A 26946-nucleotide genomic window follows, 5' to 3' on the forward strand; every position below is an offset into this window, starting at 1 on the left:
ATGGAATGGAATGGAATGGAATGGAATGGAATGGAATGGAATAGAATAGAATGGAATGGAATGGAATAGAAAGGAATGCAATGGAATGGAATGGAATGGAATCTACCCGATTACAGCGGAATGGAACGGATCGGAACGGAATGGAATCTACATGAGAAGAACGGAATGGAATGAGATGGAATGCAATGGAATGGAGTGGAAAGGAATGGAATGGAATGTGCATATGTAGAATGTAATTTATTGGAATGCAATGGAATGGAATGGAATAGAATGAAATGGAATGTAATGGAATCTACCCGAGTAGAATAGAATGGAATGGAATGGAAAGGAATGGAATGGAATGTAATGGAATGGAATGGAACGGAATAGAATCTACCTGAAAAGAACGGCACGGAACGGAATGGAACGGAACCGAACTGAATGTAATCTACCCGAGTAGAATGGAATGGAATCGAAAGGAATGGAACGGAACGGAACGGAATGGAATGGAATGCAATTCAATGGAAAGGAATGGAATAGAATGGAATCTACTCGAGTAGAATGGAATGGAATGGAATGGAATGGAATGGAATCTCCCCGACTAGAACGGAATGGAATGGATTGGAAAGGTATGGAATCTACCAGAGTAGAACGGGATGGAATGGAATGGAATGGAATGGAATGGAATGGAATGGAATGGAATGGAACAGAATGGAATAGAATGGAATGGAATGGAATGGAAACTACACCAGTAGAACGGAATGGAATGGAATGGAATGGAATGGAATGGAATGGAATGGAATGCAAAGGAATGGAATGGTATGGAATCTACCCGGGTTGAACAGAATCGAATTGAGTGGAATGGAATGGAATGGAATGCAATGGAATGGTAAGGAATAGAATGGAATGGAATGGAATGGAATCGAATGGAATGTACCCGAGTAGAACGGAATGGAATGGAATGGAATGGAATGGAATGGAATGGAATGGAACTGAATGGAACAGAATGGAATGGAATGGAATGGAATGGAACCTACCCAAGTAGAATGGAATAGAATGGAATGGAATGGTATGGAATTTACACGAGTAGAACGGAATGGAATGCAATGGAATGGAATGGAATGGAAAGGAACGGTATGGAATAGAATGGAATGGAATGGAACGGAATGCAATGGAATGGAATCTATCCGAGTAGAATGGAATGGAATGGAATGGAATGGAATGGAATGGAATGGAATGGAAAGGCAAGGAAGAGAATGGAACGGAACGGAACGGAACGCAATGGAATGGAATCCACCCGAGAAGAACGGAACGGAATGGAACGGAACGCAATGGAATGGAATCCAACCGAGAAGAACGGAACAGAATGGAACGGAACGGAACGGAATGGAAGGGAACGGAATGGTTTGGAATGCAATGGAATGGAATGCAATGGAATGGAAACTACCCGAGTAGAAACGAAAGGAATGGAATGGATTGGAATGGAATGGTATGGAATCTACCCGAGTTGAACAGAATGGAATGGAATGGAATGGAATGGAATGGAATGGAATGGAATGGAATCTACCCGAGTAGAACGGAATGGAATGGAATGGAATGGAATGGAATGGAATGGAATGGAATGGAATGGAATGGAATGGAATGGAATGGAACGGGATGGAACAGAATGGAATGGAATGGAATGGAATGGAATGGAACCTACCCGAGTAGAACGGAATGGAATGCAATGGAATGGAATGGAATGGAACAGAAAGGTACGAAAGAGAACGGAACGGAACGGAACGGAACACAATGGAATGGAATCCAACCGAAAAGAACGGAACGGAATGGAACTGAACGGAACGGAATGTACTTCAATGGAATGGAATGCAATGGAATGGAATCTTCCCGAGTAGAAAGGAATGGAATGGAATGGAATGAAATGGAATTGAATGGAATGGAATGGAATGGAACAGAATGGAATAGAATGGAATGGAATGGAAAGGAATCTACCCGAGTAGAAAGGAATGGAATGGAATGGAATGGAATGCAAACGAATGGAATGGTATGGAATCTACCCGGGTTGAATAGAATCGAATTGAATGAAATGGAAAGGAATGGAATGGAATGGAACGGAAAGGAATAGAATGGAATGGAATGGAATGGAATCGAATGCAATCTACCCGACTAGAACGGAATAGAATGGAATGGAATGGTATGGAATCTACCTTAGTAGAATGGAATGGAATGGAATGGAATGGAATCTACCCAAGTAGAACTGAACGGAACGGAACGGAACGGAAGGTAACGGAACAGAATCTACAGGAGAAGAACGGAATGGAATGCAATGGAATGGAATGGAATGGAATGGAATGGAATGGAATGGAATGGAATGGAATGCAAAGGAATGGAATGGTATGGAATCTACCCGGGATGAACAGAATCGAATTGAGTGGAATGGAATGGAATGGAATGCAATGGAATGGAAAGGAATAGAATGGAATGGAATGGAAAGGAATCGAATGGAATCTACCCGACTAGAACGGAATGGAATGGAATGGAATGGTATGGAATCTACCCGAGTAGAACGGAATGGAATGGAATGGAATGGAATGGAATGGAATGGAATGGAATGGAATGGAATGGAACGGAATGGAAGATAATGGAATGGAATGGAATGGAATGGAACCTAACCGAGTAGAATGGAATAGAATGGAATGGAATGGTATGGAATTTACCCGAGTAGAACTGAATGGAATGCAATGGAATGGAATGGAATGGAAAGGAACGGTATGGAATAGAATGCAATGGAATGGAACGGAATGCAATGCAATGGAATCTATCCGAGTAGAATGGAATGGAATGGAATGGAATGGAAGGGAACGGAAAGGCAAGGAAGAGAACAGAACGGAACGGAATGGAACGCAATGGAATGGAATCCACCCGAGAAGAACGAAACGGAATGGAATGGAACGCAATGGAATGGAAGGGAACGGAACGGAACGGAACGCAATGGAATGGAATGCAATGGAATGGAAACTACCCGAGTAGAAACGAATGGAATGGAATGGAATGGAATGGAATGGTATGGAATCTACCCGAGTTGAACAGAATGGAATGTAATGGAATGGAATGGAATCTACCCGACTAGAACGGAAAGGAATGGATTGGAATGGTATGGAATCTACCAGAGTAGAACGGAATGGAATGGAATGGAATGCATTCGAATGGAATGGAATGGAATGGAATGGAATGGAATGGAAAGGAATGGAAAGGTATGGAATCTACCCGGGACGAACAGAATCGAATTGAGTGGAATGGAATGGAATGCAATGCAATGGAATGGAAAGGAATAGAATGAAATGGAATGGAATGGAATCAAATGGAATCTACCCGACTAGAACGGAATGGAATGGAATGGAATGGTATGGAATCTACCCGAGTAGAACGGAATGGAATGGAATGGAATGGAATGGAATGGAATGGAATGGAATGGAATGGAATGGAATGGAACGGGATGGAACAGAATGGAATGGAATGGAATGGAATGGAATGGAACCTACCCGAGTAGAACGGAATGGAAAGCAATGGAATGGAATGGAATGGAACAGAAAGGTACGAAAGAGAACGGAACGGAACGGAAAGGAACACAATGGAATGGAATCCAACCGAAAAGAACGGAACGGAATGGAACGGAACGGAACGGAATGGAACGGAACGGAACGGATTGGAACACAATGGAATGGAATGCAATGGAATGGAAACTACCCGAGTAGAACGGAATGGAATGGAATGGAATGGAGTGGAATGGAATGGTATGGAATCTACCCGAGTTGAATAGAATGGAGTGGAATGGAATGGAATGGAATGGAAGCTTCCCAACTAGAACGGAAAGGAATGAATTGGAATGGTATGGAATCTACCAGAGTAGAAAGGAATGGAATGGAATGGAATGGAACAGAATGGAATGGAATGGAATGGAATCTACCCGAGTAGAACGGAATGGAATGGAATGGAATGGAATGGAATGGAATGGAATGGAATGGAATGGAATGGAATGGAATGGAATGGAATGGAATCTACCCGAGTAGAATGGAACGGAACGGAACGGAAAGGAACGGAATGGAATGTACCCGATTAGAACGGAATGGAATGGAATGGAATTCAATGGAATCTCCACGAATACAACGGAATGGAATGGAATGGAATGGAATGGAATGGAATAGAATGGAATGGAATGGAATGGAATGGAATGCAAAGGAATGGAATGGAATGGAAACTACCCGAGTACAACGGAATGGAACGGATCGGAACGGAATGGAATCTACATGAGAGGAACGGAATGGAATGAAATGGAATGGAATGGAATGGAATGGAATGGAAAGGAATGGAATGGAATGTGCACATGTAGAATGTAATATATTGCAATGCAATGGAATGGAATGGAATGGAATGGAATGAAATGGAATGTAATTGAATCTACCCGAGTAGAATAGAATGGAATGGAATGGAAAGGAATGGAATGTAATGCAACGGAATGGAATGGAACGGAATAGAATCTACCTGAAAAGAACGGCACGGAACGGAACGGAACGGAACGGAACTGAATGTAATCTACCCGAGTAGAATGGAATGGAATCGAAAGGAACGGAACGGAATGGAATGGAATGGAATGGAATGGAATGGAATGGAATGGAATGGAATGGAATGCAATAGAATGGAATGGTATGGAATGGAATCTACTCGAGTAGAATGGAATGGAATGGAATGGAATGGAATGGAATCTACCCGACTAGAACGGAATGGAATGGATTGGAATGGTATGGAATCTACCAGAGTAGAACGGGATGGAATGGAATGGAATGGAACAGAATGGAATAGAATGGAATGGAATGGAATGGAAACTACCCCAGTAGAACGGAATGGAATGGAATGGAATGGAATGGAATGGAATGGAATGGAATGCAAAGAAATGGAATGGTATTGAATCTACCCGGGTTGAACAGAATCGAATTGAGTGGAATGGAATGGAATGGAATGCAATGGAATGGAAAGGAATAGAATGGAATGGAATGGAATGGAATGGAATCGAATGGAATCTACCCGACTAGAACGGAATGGAATGGAATGGAATGGAATGGTATGGAATCTACCCGAGTAGAACGGAATGGAATGGAATGGAATGGAATGGAATGGAATGGAATGGAATGGAATGGATTGGAACGGAACGGAATGGAACAGAATGGAATGGAATGGAATGGAATGGAACCTACCCAAGTAGAATGGAATAGAATGGAATGGAATGGTATGGAATTTACACGAGTAGAACGGAATGGAATGCAATGGAATGGAATGGAATGGAAAGGAACGGTATGGAATAGAATGGAATGGAATGGAACGGAATGCAATGGAATGGAATCTATCCGAGTAGAATGGAATGGAATGGAATGGAATGGAATGGAATGGAATGGAATGGAATGGAATGGAATGGAACGGAAAGGCACGGAAGAGAATGGAACGGAACGGAACGGAACGCAATGGAATGGAATCCACCCGAGAAGAACGGAACGGAATGGAACGGAACGCAATGGAATGGAACCCAACCGAGAAGAACGGAACGGAATGGAACGGAACGGAACGGAATGGAAGGGAACGGAACGGATTGGAGCGCAATGGAATGGAATGCAATGGAATGGAAACTACCCGAGTAGAAACGAATGGAATGGAATGGAATGGTATGGAATCTACCCGAGTTGAACAGAATGGAATGGAATGGAATGGAATGGAATCTACCCGACTAGATCGGAAAGGAATGGATTGGAATGGTATGGAATCTACCATAGTAGAACGGAATGGAATGGAATGGAATGGATTTGGAATGGAATGGAATGGAATGGAATGGAATGGAATGGAATGCAAAGGAATGGAAAGTTATGGAATCTACCCGGGATGAACAGAATCGAATTGAGTGGAATGGAATGGAATGGAATGCAATGGAATGGAAAGGAATAGAATGGAATGGAATGGAATGGAATCAAATGGAATCTACCCGACTAGAACGGAATGGAATGGAATGGAATGGTATGGAATATACCCGAGTAGAACGGAATGGAATGGAATGGAATGGAATGGAATGGAATGGAACGGGATGGAACAGAATGGAATGGAATGGAATAGAATGGAATGGAATGGAATGGAATGGAACCTACCCGAGTAGAACGGAATGGAATGCAATGGAATGGAATGGAATGGAAAGGAACGGTATGGAATAGAATGGAATGGAATGGAACGGAATTCAATGGAATGGAATCTATCCGAGTAGAATGGAATGGAATGGAATGGAATGGAATGGAATGGTATGGAATCTATCCGAGTTGAATGGAATGGAATGGAATGGAATGGAATGGAATGGAATGGAATCTACCCGACTAGAACGGAAAGGAATGAATTGGAATGGTATGGAATCTACCAGAGTAGAACGGAATGGAATGGAATGGAATGGAATGGAATGGAATGGAACAGAATGGAATGGAATGGAATGGAATCTACCCGAGTAGAACGGAATGGAATGGAATGGAATGGAATGGAATGGAATGGAATGGAATGGAATGGAATGCAAAGGAATGGAATGGTATGGAATCATCCTGGGTTGAACAGAATCGAATTGAATGGAATGGACTGGAATGGAATGCAATGGAACGGAAAGAAATAGAATGGAATGGAATGGAATGGAATTGAACGGAATCTACCCGACTAGAACGGAATGGAATGGAATGGAATGGTATGGAATCTACCCGAGTAGAATGGAATGGAATGGAATGGAATGGAATGGAATGGAATGGAATGGAATGGAATGGAATGGAATGGAATGGAATGGAATGAAATGGAAAGGAATGCAAAGGAATGGAATGTTATGGAATCTACCCGGGTTGAACAGAATCGAATGGAATGGAATGGAATGGAACGGAATGGAATGGAAAGTAAAGGAAGGGAATGAAACGGAACGGAACGGAACGGAACCGAACGGAGTGGAGTCTACACGAGTAGAACAGAATGGAATCTAATGGAATGGAATGGAATGGAATGGAATGGAATGGAATGGAATGGAATGGAATCTATCTGAGTTGAACAAAATGGAATGGAATGGAATGGAATGGAATGGAATGGAATGGAATGGAATGGAATGGAATGGAATGGAATGGAATGGAATGGAATCTACCCGAGTAGTACGGAATGGAAAGTAATGGAATGGGATGGAATATAGCCGACTAGAACGGAATGGAATGCAATAGAATGGAATGGAATGGAACGGTATGGAATAGAATGGAATGGAATGGAATGCAATGGAATGGTATCTATACGAGTAGAACGGAAAGGAATGGAATGGAATGGAATGTAACGGAAAGGTACGGAAGAGAACGGAATGGAATGGAACGGAACGCAATGGAATGGAATCCACCCGAGAAAAACGGAAGGGATTGGAACAGAACGGAACGGAATGGAACGGAACGGAACGGAATGTACTTCAATGGAATGGAATGCAATGGAATGGAATCTTCCTGAGTAGAAAGGAATGGAATGGAATGGAATGAAATGGAATGGAATGGAATGGAATGGAATGGAACAGAATGGAATAGAATGGAATGGAATGGAAAGGAATCTACCCGAGTAGAACGGAATGGAATGGAATGGAATGGAATGGAATGGAACCTAACCGAGTAGAATGGAATAGAATGGAATGGAATGGTATGGAATTTACCCGAGTAGAACGGAATGGAATGCAATGGAATGGAATGGAATGGAAAGGAACGGTATGGAATAGAATGCAATGGAATGGAACGGAATGCAATGGAATGGAATCTATCCGAGTAGAATGGAATGTAATGGAATGGAATGGAATGGAACGGAAAGGCACGGAAGAGAGCGGAACGGAAGGGAACGGAACGCAATGGAATGGAATCCACCCGAGAAGAACGGAACGGAATGGAATGGAACGCAATGGAATGGAAGGGAACGGAACGGATTGGAACGCAATGGAATGGAATGCAATGGAATGGAAACTACCCGAGTAGAAACGAATGGAATGGAATGGAGTGGAATGGAATGGTATGGAATCTACCCGAGTTGAACAGAATGGAATTGAATGGAATGGAATGGGATCTACACCACTAGAACGGAAAGGAATGGATTAGAATGGTATGGAATCTACCAGAGTAGAACGGAATGTAATGGAATGGAATGCATTGGAATGGAATGGAATGGAATGGAATGGAATGGAATGGAATGGAAAGGAATGGAAATGTATGGAATCTACCCGGGACGAACAGAATCGAATTGAGTGGAATGTAATGGAATGGAATGCAATGGAATGGAAAGGAATAGAATGGAATGGAATGGAATGGAATCAAATGGAATCTACCTGACTAGAACGGAATGGAATGGAATGGAATGGTATGGAATCTACCGGAGTAGAACGGAATGGAATGGAATGGCATGGTATGGAATCTACCCGAGTAGAATGGAATGGAATGGAACGGAACGGAATGGTACGGAACAGAATGGAACAGAAAGGAACGGAACCCAATGGAATGGAATCCATCTGAGAAGAACGGAACGGAATGGAACGGAATGGAACGGATCGGAATGGAACGGAACGGAATGCAAAGGAATGGAATGGAATGAACCAGAGTAGAACGGAATGGAATGGAATGGAACGTAACGGAATGGAATGGAATCCACCCAAGAAGAACGGAATTTAATGGAAGGGAATGGAACGGAGCAGAACAGAATGGAATATAATGGAATGGAATATAATGGAATGGAATAGAATGGAATCTACCCAAGTAGAACAGAATGGAATGGAATGGAATGGAATTTAATCCACCTGGGAAGAACGGAATGGAACGGAACGGAATGGAATGGAATGGAATGGAATGGAATCCACAAGAGAAGAACGGAATGGAATGGAACGGAATGGAATGGAATGGAATGGAATGGAATGGAATGCAATGGAATGGAATGGAATGAAATGGAATGGTATGGAATCTACCTGAGTTGAACAGAATCGAATGGAATGGCATGGAAGGGAAGGTAATGGAATGGAACGGAATGGAATAGAATGGAATGGAATGGAATGGAATGGAATTGAATGGAACGGAACGGAACGCAACGGAACGGAACGGAATGTAATGGAATCCACCCGAGAAGAACGGAGTGGAATGGTACATTATGGAATGGAATGGAATAGAATGGAATGGATTTGAATCGCATGGAATGGAATTTAATGGAACCTACCCGAGTAGAACGGAATGGAATGGAATGGAATGGAATACAATGGAATGGAATGGTATGGAATCTATCCGGGTTGAACAGAATCGAATGGAATGGAAATGAATGGAATGGAATGGAATGGAACGGAACGGAATAGAATGCAAAGGAATGGAAAGGAATGGAATGGAATGGAATGGAATGGAATCTACCCGAGTAGAACGGAATGGAATGGAATGGAATGGTACGGAATCTTCCCGAGTAGAATGGAATGGAATGGAATGGAATGGAATGGAATGGAATGGAATGGAACGGAATGGAACGGAATGGAACAGAATGGAATGGAATGGAATGGAATGGAACCTAACCGAGTAGAATGGAATAGAATGGAATGGAATGCTATGGAATTTACCGGAGTAGAAGAGAATGGAATGCAATGGAATGGAATGGAATGGAAAGGAACGGTATGGAATAGAATGCAATGGAATGGAACGGAATGCAATGGAATGGAATCTATCCGAGTAGAATGGAATGGAATGGAATGGAATGGAATGGAACGGAAAGGCACGGAAGAGAACGGAACGGAACGGAACGGAACTCAATGGAATGGAATCCACCCGAGAAGAACGGAACGGAATGGAACGGAACGCAATGGAATGGAAGGGAACGGAACGGATTGGAACGCAATGGAATGGAATGCAATGGAATGGAAACTACCCGAGTGGAAACGAATGGAATGGAATGGAATGGAATGGAATGGAATGGAATGGAATGGTATGGAATCTACCCGAGTTGAACAGAATGGAATGGAATGGAATGGAATGGAATCTACCCGACTAGAACGGAAAGGAATGGATTGGAATGGTATGGAATCTACCAGAGTAGAACGGAATGGAATGGAATGGAATGCATTGGAATGGAATGGAATGGAATGGAATGGAATGGAATGGAATGGAATGCAAAGGAATGGAAAGGTATGGAATCTACCCGGGACGAACAGAATCGAATTGAGTGGAATGGAATGGAATGGAATGCAATGGAATGGAAAGGAATAGAATGGAATGGAATGGAATGGAATCAAATGGAATCTACCCGACTAGAACGGAATGGAATGGAATGGAAAGGTATGGAATCTACCCGAGTAGAACGGAATGGAATGGAATGGAATGGAATGGAATGGAATGGAATGGAATGGAATGGAATGGAACGGGATGGAACAGAATGGAATGGAATGGAATGGAATGGAATGGAATGGAATGGAATGGAATGGAATGGAACCTACCCAAGTAGAACGGAATGGAATGCAATGGAATGGAAAGGAACGGTATGGAATAGAATGGAATGGAATGGAACGGAATGCAATGGAATGGAATCTATCCGAGTAGTATGGAATGGAATGGAATGGAATGGAATGGAACAGAAAGGTACGAAAGAGAACGGAACGGAACGGAACGGAACGCAATGGAATGGAATCCAACCGAAAAGAACGGAACGGAATGGAACGGAACGGAACGGAATGGAACGGAACGGAACGGATTGGAACGCAATGGAATGGAATGCAATGGAATGGAAACTACCCGAGTAGAACGGAATGGAATGGAATGCAATGGAATGGAATGGAATGGAAAGGAACGGTATGGAATAGAATGGAATGGAATGGAACGGATTGCAATGGAATGGAATCTATCCGAGTAGAATGGAAAGGAATGGAATGGAATGGAATGGAATGGAATGGAATGGAATGGAATGGAATGGAATGGTATGGAATCTACCCGAGTTGAATAGAATGGAATGGAATGGAATGGAATGGAATGGAATCTACCCGACTAGAACGGAAAGGAATGAATTGGAATGGTATGGAATCTACCAGAGTAGAACGGAATGGAATGGAATGGAATGGAAAGGAACAGAATGGAATGGAATGGAATGGAATCTCCCCGAGTAGAACGGAATGGAATGGAATGGAATGGAATGGAATGGAATGGAATGGAATGGAATGGAATGGAATGCAAAGGAATGGAATGGAATGGAATCTACCTGGGTTGAACAGAATAGAATTGAATGGAATGGACTGGAATGGAATGCAATGAAACGGAAAGAAATAGAATGGAATGGAATGGAATGGAATTGAATGGAATCTACCCGACTAGAACGGAATGGAATGGAATGGAATGGTATGGAATCTACCCGAGTAGAATGGAATGGAATGGAATGGTATGGAATGGAATGGAATGGAATGAAATGGAAAGGAATGCAAAGGAATGGAATGGTATGGAATCTACCCGGGTTGAACAGAATCGAATGGAATGGAATGGAATGGAACGGAATGGAATGGAATGTAAAGGAAGGGAATGAAACGGAACGGAACCGAACGGAGTGGAGTCTACACGAGTAGAACAGAATGGAATCTAATGGAATGGAATGGAATGGAATGGAATGGAATGGAATGGAATGGAATGGAATCTATCTGAGTTGAACAAAATGGAATGGAATGGAATGGAATGGAATGGAATGGAATGGAATGGAATCTACCCGTGTAGAACGGAATGGAATGGAATGGAATGGAATGGAATGGAAGGCAAAGGAATGGAAGGGTATGGAATCTACCCGGGTTGAACAGAATGGAATGGAATGGAATGGAATGGAAAGGAACGGAACGGAACAGAATGGAATGGAATGAAATGGAATGGAATGGAATGGAATGGAATGTAACCGAGTAGAACGAAATGGAATGGAATGGCATGGTATGGAATCTACCCGAGTAGAATGGAATGGATTGGAACGGAACGGAATGGTACGGAACAGAATGGAACAGAACGGAACGGAACCCAATGGAATGGAATCCACCTGAGAAGAACGGAACGGAATGGAACGGAATGGAACGGATCGGAATGGAACGGAACGGAATGCAAAGGAATGGAATGGAATGAACCAGAGTAGAACGGAATGGAATGCAATGGAACGTAACGGAATGGAATGGAATCCACACAAGAAGAACGGAATTTAATGGAAGGGAATGGAACGGAGCAGAACAGAATGGAATATAATGGAATGGAATAGAATGGAATGGAATAGAATGGAATCTACCCAAGTAGAACAGAATGGAATGGAATGGAATGGAATTTAATCCACCTGAGAAGAACGGAATGGAACGGAACGGAATGGAATGGCATGGAATGGAATGGAATCCACAAGAGAAGAACGGAATGGAATGGAACGGAATGGAATGGCATGGAATGGAATGGAACGGAACGGAACCAAATGGAATGGAATTGAATCTACCCGAGTAGAACGGAATGGAATGGAATGGAATGGAATGGAATGGAATGGAATGGAATGGAATGCAATGGAATGGAATGGAATGAAATGGAATGGTATGGAATCTACCTGAGTTGAACAGAATCTAATGGAATGGCATGGAAGGGAATGTAATGGATTGGAACGGAATGGAATAGAATGGAATGGAATGGAATGGAATGGAATTGAATGGAACGGAAAGGAATGGAACGGAACGGAATGGAATGGAATCCACCCGAGAAGAACGGAGTGGAATGGTACATTATGGAATGGAATGGAATAGAATGGAATGGATGTGAATCGCATGGAATGGAATGGAATGGAACCTACCCGAGTAGAACGGAATGGAATGGAATGGAATGGAATACAATGGAATGGAATGGTATGGAATCTATCCGGGTTGAACAGAATCGAATGGAATGGAAAAGAATGGAATGGAATGGAATGGAACGGAACGGAATAGAATGCAAAGAATGGAAAGGAATGGAATGGAATGGAATGGAATGGAATGGAATCTACCCGAGTAGAACACAACGGAATGGAATGGAATGGAATGGAATGGAATGGAATGGAATGGAATGGAATGGAATGGACCCAAGAAGAACGGAATTGAATGGAATGGAATGGAATGGAATGTAGTGTAACGGAACGGAATGGAATGGAATGGAATGGAATGGAATAAACTCGAGTAGAATGGAATGGAATGGAATGGAACGGAATGGAATGGAATGGAATCTACTCGAGTAGAATGGAACGGAACGGAACGGAATGGAACGGAATGGAATGTACCCGAGTAGAACGGAATGGATTGGAATGGAATGGAATGGAACGGAATGGAATGTAAAGGAATGGAATGCAATGGAATCTCCACGAATAGAACGGAATCGAATGGAATGGAATGGAATGGAAGGGAAGGCAATGGAATGGAATGGAATGGAATCCACCTGAGTACAATGGAACGGAACGGAACGGAACGAAATGGAATCTACACGAGAAGAACTGAAGGGAATCAAGTGGAACGGAATGGAATAGAATGGAATGGAATGGAATGGAATGGAATCTATCCGAGTGGAAATGAATGGAATGGAATGGAGTGGAATGGAATGGAATGGAACGGAATAGAATGGATTCTGCTCGAGTAGAGCGGAATGGAATGGAATGGCATTGAATGGAATGGAATGGAATGGGATGGAATGGAATGGAATGGAATGGAATGGAATGGAATGGAATGGAATGGAATGGAATGAAATGTACCCGAGTAGAACGGAATGGAATGGAATGGAATGGAATGGAAAGGAAAGGAATGGAATGGAATGGAATGGAATGGAATGGAATGGAATGGAATGGAATCTACAGGGGTAGAATGGAATCAAATGGAATGGAATGGAATCTACAGGAGCAGAATGAAATGTAATGTAATGTAATGGAATGGAATGGAATGCAATGCAATGGAATGGAGTGGAATCTACCCGAGAAGTACGGAATAGAACGGAACGGAATGGATAAAAATGGAACGGAACGGAAGGGAACGGAATCTAACCGAGTAGAATGGAATGGAATGGAATGGAATTGAATGGAATGGAATGGAATGGAACGGAACGGAAGGGAACGGAACGGAACGGAACGGAATTTACCCGAGAAGAACGGAATGTAATGGAATGGAATGAAATGGAACATAATATAATATAGGGAAATGGAATGGAATGGAATGGAATCTACCCGAGTAGAACGGAGCGGAACGGAACGGAAAGGAACGGAACGGAACGGAACGCAATGACATCTACCCGAGTAGAACGGAATGGAATGGAATGGATTGGAATGGATTGAAATGGAATCTACCAGAGTAGAACGGAACTGAGTGACATGGAATGGAGTGGAATGGAATGAAATCTACCCGAGTAGAGCGGAACGGAATGGAACAGAACGGAACGGAATGGAATCTACCCGAGTAGAACGGAAGGGAATGGAATGGAATGGAATGGACCCGAGAAGAATGGAACGGAATGGAATGGAATGGAATGGAATGGAATGGAATGGAATGGAATGGATTGGAATGCAATGGAATGGAAAGGAATGGAATGTAATGGAATGGAATTTAATGGAATGGAATGGAACGGAATGGAATGGAATGGAATGGAATCTACCCAAGTGGAAAGGAATGGAATGGAATGGAATGGAATATAATGGAATGGAATGGAATGGAATGGAATCTACCCAAGTAGAACTGAACGGAACGGACCGGAACGGAAGGGAACGGAACGGAATCTACAGGAGAAGAACGGAATGGAATGCAATGTAATGTAATGTAATGGAATGGAATGGAATGCAAAGGAATGGAATGGTATGGAATCTACCCGGGTTGAACAGAATCGAATTGAGTGGAATGGAATGGAATAGAATGGAATGGAATGGAGTGGAATCGAATGGAATCTACCCGACTAGAACGGAATGGAATGGAATGGAATGGAATGGAATGGAATGGAATGGAACGGAATGGTACAGAATGGAATGGAAAGGAATGGAACGGAACCTAACCGTGTAGAATGGTATAGAATGGAATGGAATGGTATGGAATTTACCCGAGTAGAACAGAATGGAATGCAATGGAATGGAATGGAATGGAAAGGAACGGTATGGAATAGAATGCAATGGAATGGAACGGAATGCAATGGAATGGAATCTATCCGAGTAGAATTTAATGTAATGGAATGGAATGGAATGGAACGGAAAGGCACGGAAGAGAACGGAACGGAACGGAACGGAACGCAATGGAATGGAATACACCTGAGAAGAACGGAACGGAATGGAACGGAACACAATGGAATGGAAGGGAACGGAACGGATTGGAACGCAATGGAATGGAATGCAATGGAATGGAAACAACCCGAGTGGAAACGAATGGAATGGAATGGAATGGAATGGTATGGAATCTACCCGAGTTGAACAGAATGGAATGGAATGCAATGGAATGGAATCTACCCGACTAGAACGGAAAGGAATGGATTGGAATGGTATGGAATCTACCAGAGTAGAACGGAATGGAATGGAATGGAATGGAACCGAATGGAATGGAATGGAATGGAATGGAATGGAATGGAATGGAATGGAATGGAATGGAATGGAATGGAATGCAAAGGAATGGAAAGGTATGGAATCTACCCGGGACGAACAGAATCGAATTGAGTGGAATGGAATGGAACGGAATGCAATGGAATGGAAAGGAATAGAATGGAATGGAGTGGAATGGAATCAAGTGGAATCTACCCGACTAGAACGGATTGCAATGGAATGGAATGTTATGGAATCTACCCGAGTAGAACGGAATGGAATGGAATGGAATGGAATGGCATGGAATGGAATGGAATGGAATGGAACGGGATGGAACAGAATGGAATGGAATGGAATGGAATGGAATGGAACCTACCCGAGTAGAACGGAATGGAATGCAATGGAATGGAATGGAATGGAAAGGAACGGTATGGAATAGAATGGAATGGAATGGAACGGAATGCAATGGAATGGAATCTATCCGAGTAGTATGGAACGGAATGGAATCGAATGGAATGGAACAGAAAGGTACCAAAGAGAACAGAACGGAACGGAACGGAACGCAATGGAATGGAATCCACCCGAGAAGAACGGAACGTAACGGAACGGAACGCAATGGAATGGAATCCAACCGAAAAGAACGGAACGGAATGGAACGGAACGGAACGGAAAGGAACGGAACGGAACGGATTGGAACGCAATGGAATGGAATGCAATGGAATGGAAACTACCCGAGTAGAACGGAATGGAATGGAATGGAATGGAATGGTATGGAATCTACCCGAGTTGAATAGAATGGAATGGAATGGAATGGAATGGAATGGAATGGAATCTACACGACTAGAACGGAAAGGAATGAATTGGAATGGTATGGAATCTACCAGATTAGAACGGAATGGAATGGAATGGAATGGAATGGAATGGAATGGAATGGAACAGAATGGAATGGAATGGAATGGAATCTACCCGAGTAGAACGGAATGGAATGGAATGGAATGGAATGGAATGGAATGGAATGGAATGGAATGGAATGGAATGGAATGGAATCTACCCGAGTAGAATGGAACGGAACGGAACGGAACGGAACGGAATGGAATGTACCCGATTAGAACGGAATGGAATGGAATGGAATTCAATGGAATCTCCACGAATACAACGGAATGGAATGGAATGGAATGGAATGGAATAGAATGGAATGCAATGGAATGGAATGGAATGCAAAGGAATGGAATGGAATGGATTCTACCCGAGTACAATGGAATGGAACGGATCGGAACTGAATGGAATCTACATGAGAAGAACGGAATGGAATGAAATGGAATGGAATGGAATGGAATGGAATGGAATGGAAAGGAATGGAATGGAATGTGCACATGTAGAATGTAATATATTGGAATGCAATGGAATGGAATGGAATGGAATGGAATGAAATGGAATGTAATGGAATCTACCCGAGTAGAATAGAATGGAATGGAATGGAAAGGAATGGAATGTAATGTAACGGAAAGGAATGGAACGGAATAGAATCTACCTGAAAAGAACGGCACGGAACGGAACGGAACGGAACGGAACGGAACTGAATGTAATCTACCCGAGTAGAATGGAATGGAATCGAAAGGAACGGAACGGAATGGAATGGGATGGAATGGAATGGAATGGAATTGAATGGAATGCAATGGAATGGAATGGTATGGAATGGAATCTACTCGAGTAGAATGGAATGGAATGGAATGGAATGGAATGGAATGGAATGGAATCTACCCGACTAGAACGGAATGGAATGGATTGGAATGGTAAGGAATCTACCAGAGTTGAACGGGATGGAATGGAATGGAATGGAATGGAATATAATGGAATGGAATGGAATCTACCCAAGTGGAGCGGAATGGAATGGAATGGAATGGAATATAATGGAATGGAATGGTATGGAATGGAATCTACCAAAGTAGAACTGAACGGAACGGAACGGAACGGAAGGGAACGGAATGGAATATACAGGAGAAGAACGGAATGGAATGCAATGGAATGGAATGGAATGGAATGGAATGTACCCGAGTAGAATGGAATGGATTGGAATGCAATGGAATGGAATGGTATGGAATGGAATCTACCCGAGTAGAATGGAATGAAATGGAATGGAACGGAATGGAAATGAATGAAATGGAACAGAATGGAATGGAATGGAATGGAATGGAATCTACCCGAGTAGAACGGAACGGAATGGAATGGAACGGAATGGAATGGAAAGGACCCGAGAACAACGGAACGGAATGGAATGGAATGGAATGGAATGGAATGGAATGGAATGGAATGGAATGGAATCTACCCGAGTAGAATGGAACGGAACAGAACGGAACGGAACGGAATGGAATGTACCCGATTAGAAAGGAATGTAGTGGAATGGAATTCAATGGAATCTCCACGAATGCAACGGAATGGAATGGAAAGGAATGGAATGGAATAGAATGGAATGGAATGGAATGGAATGGAATGCAATGGAATGGAATGGAATGGAATCTACCCGAGTACAACGGAATGGAACGGATCGGAACGGAATGGAATCTTCATTAGAAGAACGGAATGGAATGAAATGGAATGGAATGGAATGGAATGGAACGGAGAGGAATGGAATGGAATGTGCACATGTAGAATGTAATATATTGGAATGCAATGGAATGGAATGGAATGGAATGGAATGAAATGGAATGTAATGGAATCTACCCGAGTAGAATAGAATGGAATGGAATGGAAAGGAATGCAATGTAATGTAATGGAATGGAATGGAACGGAATATAATCTACCTGCAGAGAACGGCACGGAACGGAACGGAACGGAACGGAACTGAATGTAATCTACCGGAGTAGAATGGAATGGAATCGAAAGGAACGGAACGGAATGGAATGGAATGAAATGGAATGCAATGGAATGGAATGGTATGGAATGGAATCTACTGGAGTAGAATGGAATGGAATGAAATGGAATGGAATGGAATGGAATGGAATGGAATCTTCCCGACTAGAACGGAATGGAATGGATTGGAATGGTATGGAATCTACCAGAGTAGAACGGGAAGGAATGGAATGGAATGGAATGGAATGGAATGGAATGGAATGGAATGGAACAAAACGGAATAGAATGGAATGGAATGGAATGGAATCTACCCCAGTAGAACGGAATGGAATGGAATGGAATGGAATGGAATGGAATGAACTCGAGTAGAACAGAATGGAATGGAATGGAATGGAATGGAATGGGATGAAATGGAATGGAATGGAATGGAATGGAACGGAATGGAATGGAATGGAATTGAATGGAATGGAATGGAAAGGAATCAACCCGAGTAGAACGGAATGGAACAGAATGGAATGTACCCGATTAGAACGGAATGGAATGGAATGGAACGGAATGGAATGTAATGGAATGGAATTCAATGGAATCTCCACGAATACAACGGAAGGGAATGGAATGGAATGGAATGGAATGGAATGGAATGGAATAGAATGGAATGGAATGGAATAGAAAAGAATGCAATGGAATGGAATGGAATGGAATCTACCCGATTACAACGGAATGGAACGGATCGGAACGGAATGGAATCTACATGAGAAGAACGGAATGGAATGAGATGGAATGCAATGGAATGTAGTGGAAAGGAATGGAATGGAATGTGCACATGTAGAATGGAATTTATTGGAATGCAATGGAATGGAATGGAATAGAATGAAATGGAATGTAATGGAATCTACCCGAGTAGAATAGAATGGAATGGAATGGAAAAGAATGGAATGGAATGTAATGGAATGGAATGGAAGGGAATAGAATCTACCTGAAAAGAATGGCACGGAACGGAATGGAACGGAACGGAACTGAATGTAATCTACCCGAGTAGAATGGAATGGAATCGAAAGGAATGGAACGGAACGGAACGGAATGGAATGGAATGCAATGGAATGGAAAGGAATGGAATGGAATGGAATCTACTCGAGTAGAATGGAATGGAATGGAATGGAATGGAATGGAATGGAATGGAATCTACCCGACTAGAACGGAATGGAATGGACTGGAAAGGTATGGAATCTACCAGAGTAGAACGGGATGGAATGGAATGGAATGGAATGGAATGGAATGGAATGGAATGGAACAGAATGGAATAGAATGGAATGGAATGGAATGGAAACTACCCCAGTAGAACGGAATGGAATGGAATGGAATGGAATGCAAAGGAGTGGAATGGTTTGGAATCTACCCGGGTTGAACAGAATCGAATTGAGTGGAATGGAATGGAATGGAATGCAATGGAATGGAAAGGAGTAGAATGGAATGGAATGGAATGGAATCGAATGGAATCTACCCGACTAGAACGGAATGGAATGGAATGGAATGGTATGTAATCTACCCGAGTAGAACGCAATGGAATGGAATGGAATGGAATGGAATGGAATAGAATGGAACCTACCCAAGTAGAATGGAATAGAATGGAATGGAATGGTATGGAATTTATATGAGTAGAACGGAATGGAATGCAATGGAATGGAATGGAATGGAAAGGAACGGTATGGAATAGAATGGAATGGAATGGAACGGAATGCAATGGAATGGAATCTATCCGAGTAGAATGGAATGGAATGGAATGGAATGGAATGGAATGGAACGGAAAGGCACGGAAGAGAATGGAACGGAACGGAACGGAACGCAATGGAATGGAATCCACCCGAGAAGAACGGATCGGAATGGAACGGAATGCAATGGAATGGAATCCAACCGAGAAGAACGGAAAGGAATGGAACGGAACGGAACGGAATGGAAGGGAACGGAACGGTTTGGAACGCAATGGAATGGAATGCAATGGAATGGAAACTACCCGAGTAGAAACGAATGGAATGGAATGGAATGGAATGGAATGGTATGGAATCTACCCGAGTTGAACAGAATGGAATGGAATGGAATGGAATGGAATGGAATGGAATCTATTCGACTAGAATGGAAAGGAATGGATTGGAATGGTATGGAATCTACCAGAGTAGAACGGAATGGAATGGAAAGGAATGGATTGGAATGGAATGGAATGGAATGGAATGGAATGGAATGGAATGGAATGGAATGGAATGGAATGCAAAGGAATGGAAAGGTATGGAATCTACCTGGGATGAACAGAATCGAATTGAGTGGAATGGAATGGAATGGAATGCAATGGAATGGAAAGGAATAGAATGGAATGGAATGGAAGGGAATCAAATGGAATCTACCCGACTAGAACGGAATGGAATGGAATGGAATGGTATGGAATACACCCGAGTAGAACGGAATGGAATGGAATGGAAGGGAATGGAATGGAATGGAATGGAATGGAATGGTATGGAACGGGATGGAACAGAATGGAATGGAAAGGAATGGAATGGAATGGAATGGAATGGAATGGAACCTACCCGAGTAGAACGGAATGGAATGCAATGGAATGAAATGGAATGGAAAGGAACGTTATGGAATAGAATGGAATGGAATGGAACGGAATGCAATGGAATGGAATCTATCCGAGTAGAATGGAATGGAATGGAATGGAATGGAATGGAATGGAATGGAATGGAATGGAATGGAATGGTATGGAATCTACCCGAGTTGAATAGAATGGAATGGAATGGAATGGAATGGAATCTACCCGACTAGAACGGAAAGGAATGAATTGGAATGGTATGGAATCTACCAGAGTAGAACGGAACGGAATGGAATGTAATGGAACGGAATGGAACAGAATGGAATGGAATGGAATGGAATCTACCCGAGTAGAATGGAATGGAATCGAAAGGAATGGAACGGAACGGAACGGAATGGAATGGAATGCAATGGAATGGAAAGGAATGGAATGGAATGGAATCTACTCGAGTAGAATGGAATGGAATGGAATGGAATGGAATGGAATGGAATGGAATGGAATGGAATCTACCCGACTAGAACGGAATGGAATGGACTGGAAAGGTATGGAATCTACCAGAGTAGAACGGGATGGAATGGAATGGAATGGAATGGAATGGAATGGAATGGAATGGAACAGAATGGAATAGAATGGAATGGAATGGAATGGAAACTACCCCAGTAGAACGGAATGGAATGGAATGGAATGGAATGCAAAGGAGTGGAATGGTTTGGAATCTACCCGGGTTGAACAGAATCGAATTGAGTGGAATGGAATGGAATGGAATGCAATGGAATGGAAAGGAGTAGAATGGAATGGAATGGAATGGAATCGAATGGAATCTACCCGACTAGAACGGAATGGAATGGAATGGAATGGTATGTAATCTACCCGAGTAGAACGCAATGGAATGGAATGGAATGGAATGGAATGGAATAGAATGGAACCTACCCAAGTAGAATGGAATAGAATGGAATGGAATGGTATGGAATTTATATGAGTAGAACGGAATGGAATGCAATGGAATGGAATGGAACGGAAAGGAACGGTATGGAATAGAATGGAATGGAATGGAACGGAATGCAATGGAATGGAATCTATCCGAGTAGAATGGAATGGAATGGAATGGAATGGAATGCAATGGAACGGAAAGGCACGGAAGAGAATGGAACGGAACGGAACGGAACGCAATGGAATGGAATCCACCCGAGAAGAACGGATCGGAATGGAACGGAATGCAATGGAATGGAATCCAACCGAGAAGAACGGAAAGGAATGGAACGGAACGGAACGGAATGGAAGGGAACGGAACGGTTTGGAACGCAATGGAATGGAATGCAATGGAATGGAAACTACCCGAGTAGAAACGAATGGAATGGAATGGAATGGAATGGAATGGTATGGAATCTACCCGAGTTGAACAGAATGGAATGGAATGGAATGGAATGGAATGGAATGGAATCTATTCGACTAGAATGGAAAGGAATGGATTGGAATGGTATGGAATCTACCAGAGTAGAACGGAATGGAATGGAAAGGAATGGATTGGAATGGAATGGAATGGAATGGAATGGAATGGAATGGAATGGAATGGAATGGAATGGAATGCAAAGGAATGGAAAGGTATGGAATCTACCTGGGATGAACAGAATCGAATTGAGTGGAATGGAATGGAATGGAATGCAATGGAATGGAAAGGAATAGAATGGAATGGAATGGAAGGGAATCAAATGGAATCTACCCGACTAGAACGGAATGGAATGGAATGGAATGGTATGGAATACACCCGAGTAGAACGGAATGGAATGGAATGGAATGGAATGGAATGGAATGGAATGGAATGGAATGGTATGGAACGGGATGGAACAGAATGGAATGGAAAGGAATGGAATGGAATGGAATGGAATGGAATGGAACCTACCCGAGTAGAACGGAATGGAATGCAATGGAATGAAATGGAATGGAAAGGAACGTTATGGAATAGAATGGAATGGAATGGAACGGAATGCAATGGAATGGAATCTATCCGAGTAGAATGGAATGGAATGGAATGGAATGGAATGGAATGGAATGGAATGGAATGGAATGGAATGGTATGGAATCTACCCGAGTTGAATAGAATGGAATGGAATGGAATGGAATGGAATCTACCCGACTAGAACGGAAAGGAATGAATTGGAATGGTATGGAATCTACCAGAGTAGAACGGAACGGAATGGAATGTAATGGAACGGAATGGAACAGAATGGAATGGAATGGAATGGAATCTACCCGAGTAGAATGGAATGGAATCGAAAGGAATGGAACGGAACGGAACGGAATGGAATGGAATGCAATGGAATGGAAAGGAATGGAATGGAATGGAATCTACTCGAGTAGAATGGAATGGAATGGAATGGAATGGAATGGAATGGAATGGAATGGAATGGAATCTACCCGACTAGAACGGAATGGAATGGACTGGAAAGGTATGGAATCTACCAGAGTAGAACGGGATGGAATGGAATGGAATGGAATGGAATGGAATGGAATGGAATGGAACAGAATGGAATAGAATGGAATGGAATGGAATGGAAACTACCCCAGTAGAACGGAATGGAATGGAATGGAATGGAATGCAAAGGAGTGGAATGGTTTGGAATCTACCCGGGTTGAACAGAATCGAATTGAGTGGAATGGAATGGAATGGAATGCAATGGAATGGAAAGGAGTAGAATGGAATGGAATGGAATGGAATCGAATGGAATCTACCCGACTAGAACGGAATGGAATGGAATGGAATGGTATGTAATCTACCCGAGTAGAACGCAATGGAATGGAATGGAATGGAATGGAATGGAATAGAATGGAACCTACCCAAGTAGAATGGAATAGAATGGAATGGAATGGTATGGAATTTATATGAGTAGAACGGAATGGAATGCAATGGAATGGAATGGAATGGAAAGGAACGGTATGGAATAGAATGGAATGGAATGGAACGGAATGCAATGGAATGGAATCTATCCGAGTAGAATGGAATGGAATGGAATGGAATGGAATGGAATGGAATGGAACGGAAAGGCACGGAAGAGAATGGAACGGAACGGAACGGAACGCAATGGAATGGAATCCACCCGAGAAGAACGGATCGGAATGGAACGGAATGCAATGGAATGGAATCCAACCGAGAAGAACGGAAAGGAATGGAACGGAACGGAACGGAATGGAAGGGAACGGAACGGTTTGGAACGCAATGGAATGGAATGCAATGGAATGGAAACTACCCGAGTAGAAACGAATGGAATGGAATGGAATGGAATGGAATGGTATGGAATCTACCCGAGTTGAACAGAATGGAATGGAATGGAATGGAATGGAATGGAATGGAATCTATTCGACTAGAATGGAAAGGAATGGATTGGAATGGTATGGAATCTACCAGAGTAGAACGGAATGGAATGGAAAGGAATGGATTGGAATGGAATGGAATGGAATGGAATGGAATGGAATGGAATGGAATGGAATGGAATGGAATGCAAAGGAATGGAAAGGTATGGAATCTACCTGGGATGAACAGAATCGAATTGAGTGGAATGGAATGGAATGGAATGCAATGGAATGGAAAGGAATAGAATGGAATGGAATGGAAGGGAATCAAATGGAATCTACCCGACTAGAACGGAATGGAATGGAATGGAATGGTATGGAATACACCCGAGTAGAACGGAATGGAATGGAATGGAATGGAATGGAATGGAATGGAATGGAATGGAATGGTATGGAACGGGATGGAACAGAATGGAATGGAAAGGAATGGAATGGAATGGAATGGAATGGAATGGAACCTACCCGAGTAGAACGGAATGGAATGCAATGGAATGAAATGGAATGGAAAGGAACGTTATGGAATAGAATGGAATGGAATGGAACGGAATGCAATGGAATGGAATCTATCCGAGTAGAATGGAATGGAATGGAATGGAATGGAATGGAATGGAATGGAATGGAATGGAATGGAATGGTATGGAATCTACCCGAGTTGAATAGAATGGAATGGAATGGAATGGAATGGAATCTACCCGACTAGAACGGAAAGGAATGAATTGGAATGGTATGGAATCTACCAGAGTAGAACGGAACGGAATGGAATGTAATGGAACGGAATGGAACAGAATGGAATGGAATGGAATGGAATCTACCCGAGTAGAATGGAATGGAATCGAAAGGAATGGAACGGAACGGAACGGAATGGAATGGAATGCAATGGAATGGAAAGGAATGGAATGGAATGGAATCTACTCGAGTAGAATGGAATGGAATGGAATGGAATGGAATGGAATGGAATGGAATGGAATGGAATGGAATCTACCCGACTAGAACGGAATGGAATGGACTGGAAAGGTATGGAATCTACCAGAGTAGAACGGGATGGAATGGAATGGAATGGAATGGAATGGAATGGAATGGAATGGAACAGAATGGAATAGAATGGAATGGAATGGAATGGAAACTACCCCAGTAGAACGGAATGGAATGGAATGGAATGGAATGCAAAGGAGTGGAATGGTTTGGAATCTACCCGGGTTGAACAGAATCGAATTGAGTGGAATGGAATGGAATGGAATGCAATGGAATGGAAAGGAGTAGAATGGAATGGAATGGAATGGAATCGAATGGAATCTACCCGACTAGAACGGAATGGAATGGAATGGAATGGTATGTAATCTACCCGAGTAGAACGCAATGGAATGGAATGGAATGGAATGGAATGGAATAGAATGGAACCTACCCAAGTAGAATGGAATAGAATGGAATGGAATGGTATGGAATTTATATGAGTAGAACGGAATGGAATGCAATGGAATGGAATGGAATGGAAAGGAACGGTATGGAATAGAATGGAATGGAATGGAACGGAATGCAATGGAATGGAATCTATCCGAGTAGAATGGAATGGAATGGAATGGAATGGAATGGAATGGAACGGAAAGGCACGGAAGAGAATGGAACGGAACGGAACGGAACGCAATGGAATGGAATCCACCCGAGAAGAACGGATCGGAATGGAACGGAATGCAATGGAATGGAATCCAACCGAGAAGAACGGAAAGGAATGGAACGGAACGGAACGGAATGGAAGGGAACGGAACGGTTTGGAACGCAATGGAATGGAATGCAATGGAATGTAAACTACCCGAGTAGAAACGAATGGAATGGAATGGAATGGAATGGAATGGTATGGAATCTACCCGAGTTGAACAGAATGGAATGGAATGGAATGGAATGGAATGGAATGGAATCTATTCGACTAGAATGGAAAGGAATGGATTGGAATGGTATGGAATCTACCAGAGTAGAACGGAATGGAATGGAAAGGAATGGATTGGAATGGAATGGAATGGAATGGAATGGAATGGAATGGAATGGAATGGAATGGAATGGAATGGAATGCAAAGGAATGGAAAGGTATGGAATCTACCTGGGATGAACAGAATCGAATCGAGTGGAATGGAATGGAATGGAATGCAATGGAATGGAAAGGAATAGAATGGAATGGAATGGAAGGGAATCAAATGGAATCTACCCGACTAGAACGGAATGGAATGGAATGGAATGGTATGGAATACACCCGAGTAGAACGGAATGGAATGGAATGGAATGGAATGGAATGGAATGGAATGGAATGGTATGGAACGGGATGGAACAGAATGGAATGGAAAGGAATGGAATGGAATGGAATGGAATGGAATGGAATGGAACCTACCCGAGTAGAACGGAATGGAATGCAATGGAATGAAATGGAATGGAAAGGAACGTTATGGAATAGAATGGAATGGAATGGAACGGAATGCAATGGAATGGAATCTATCCGAGTAGAATGGAATGGAATGGAATGGAATGGAATGGAATGGAATGGAATGGAATGGAATGGAATGGAATGGAATGGAATGGTATGGAATCTACCCGAGTTGAATAGAATGGAA

Source organism: Gorilla gorilla, chromosome Y (assembly GCF_029281585.2).
Source record: "Gorilla gorilla gorilla isolate KB3781 chromosome Y, NHGRI_mGorGor1-v2.1_pri, whole genome shotgun sequence".
Taxonomy (NCBI): Eukaryota; Metazoa; Chordata; class Mammalia; order Primates; family Hominidae; genus Gorilla; species Gorilla gorilla.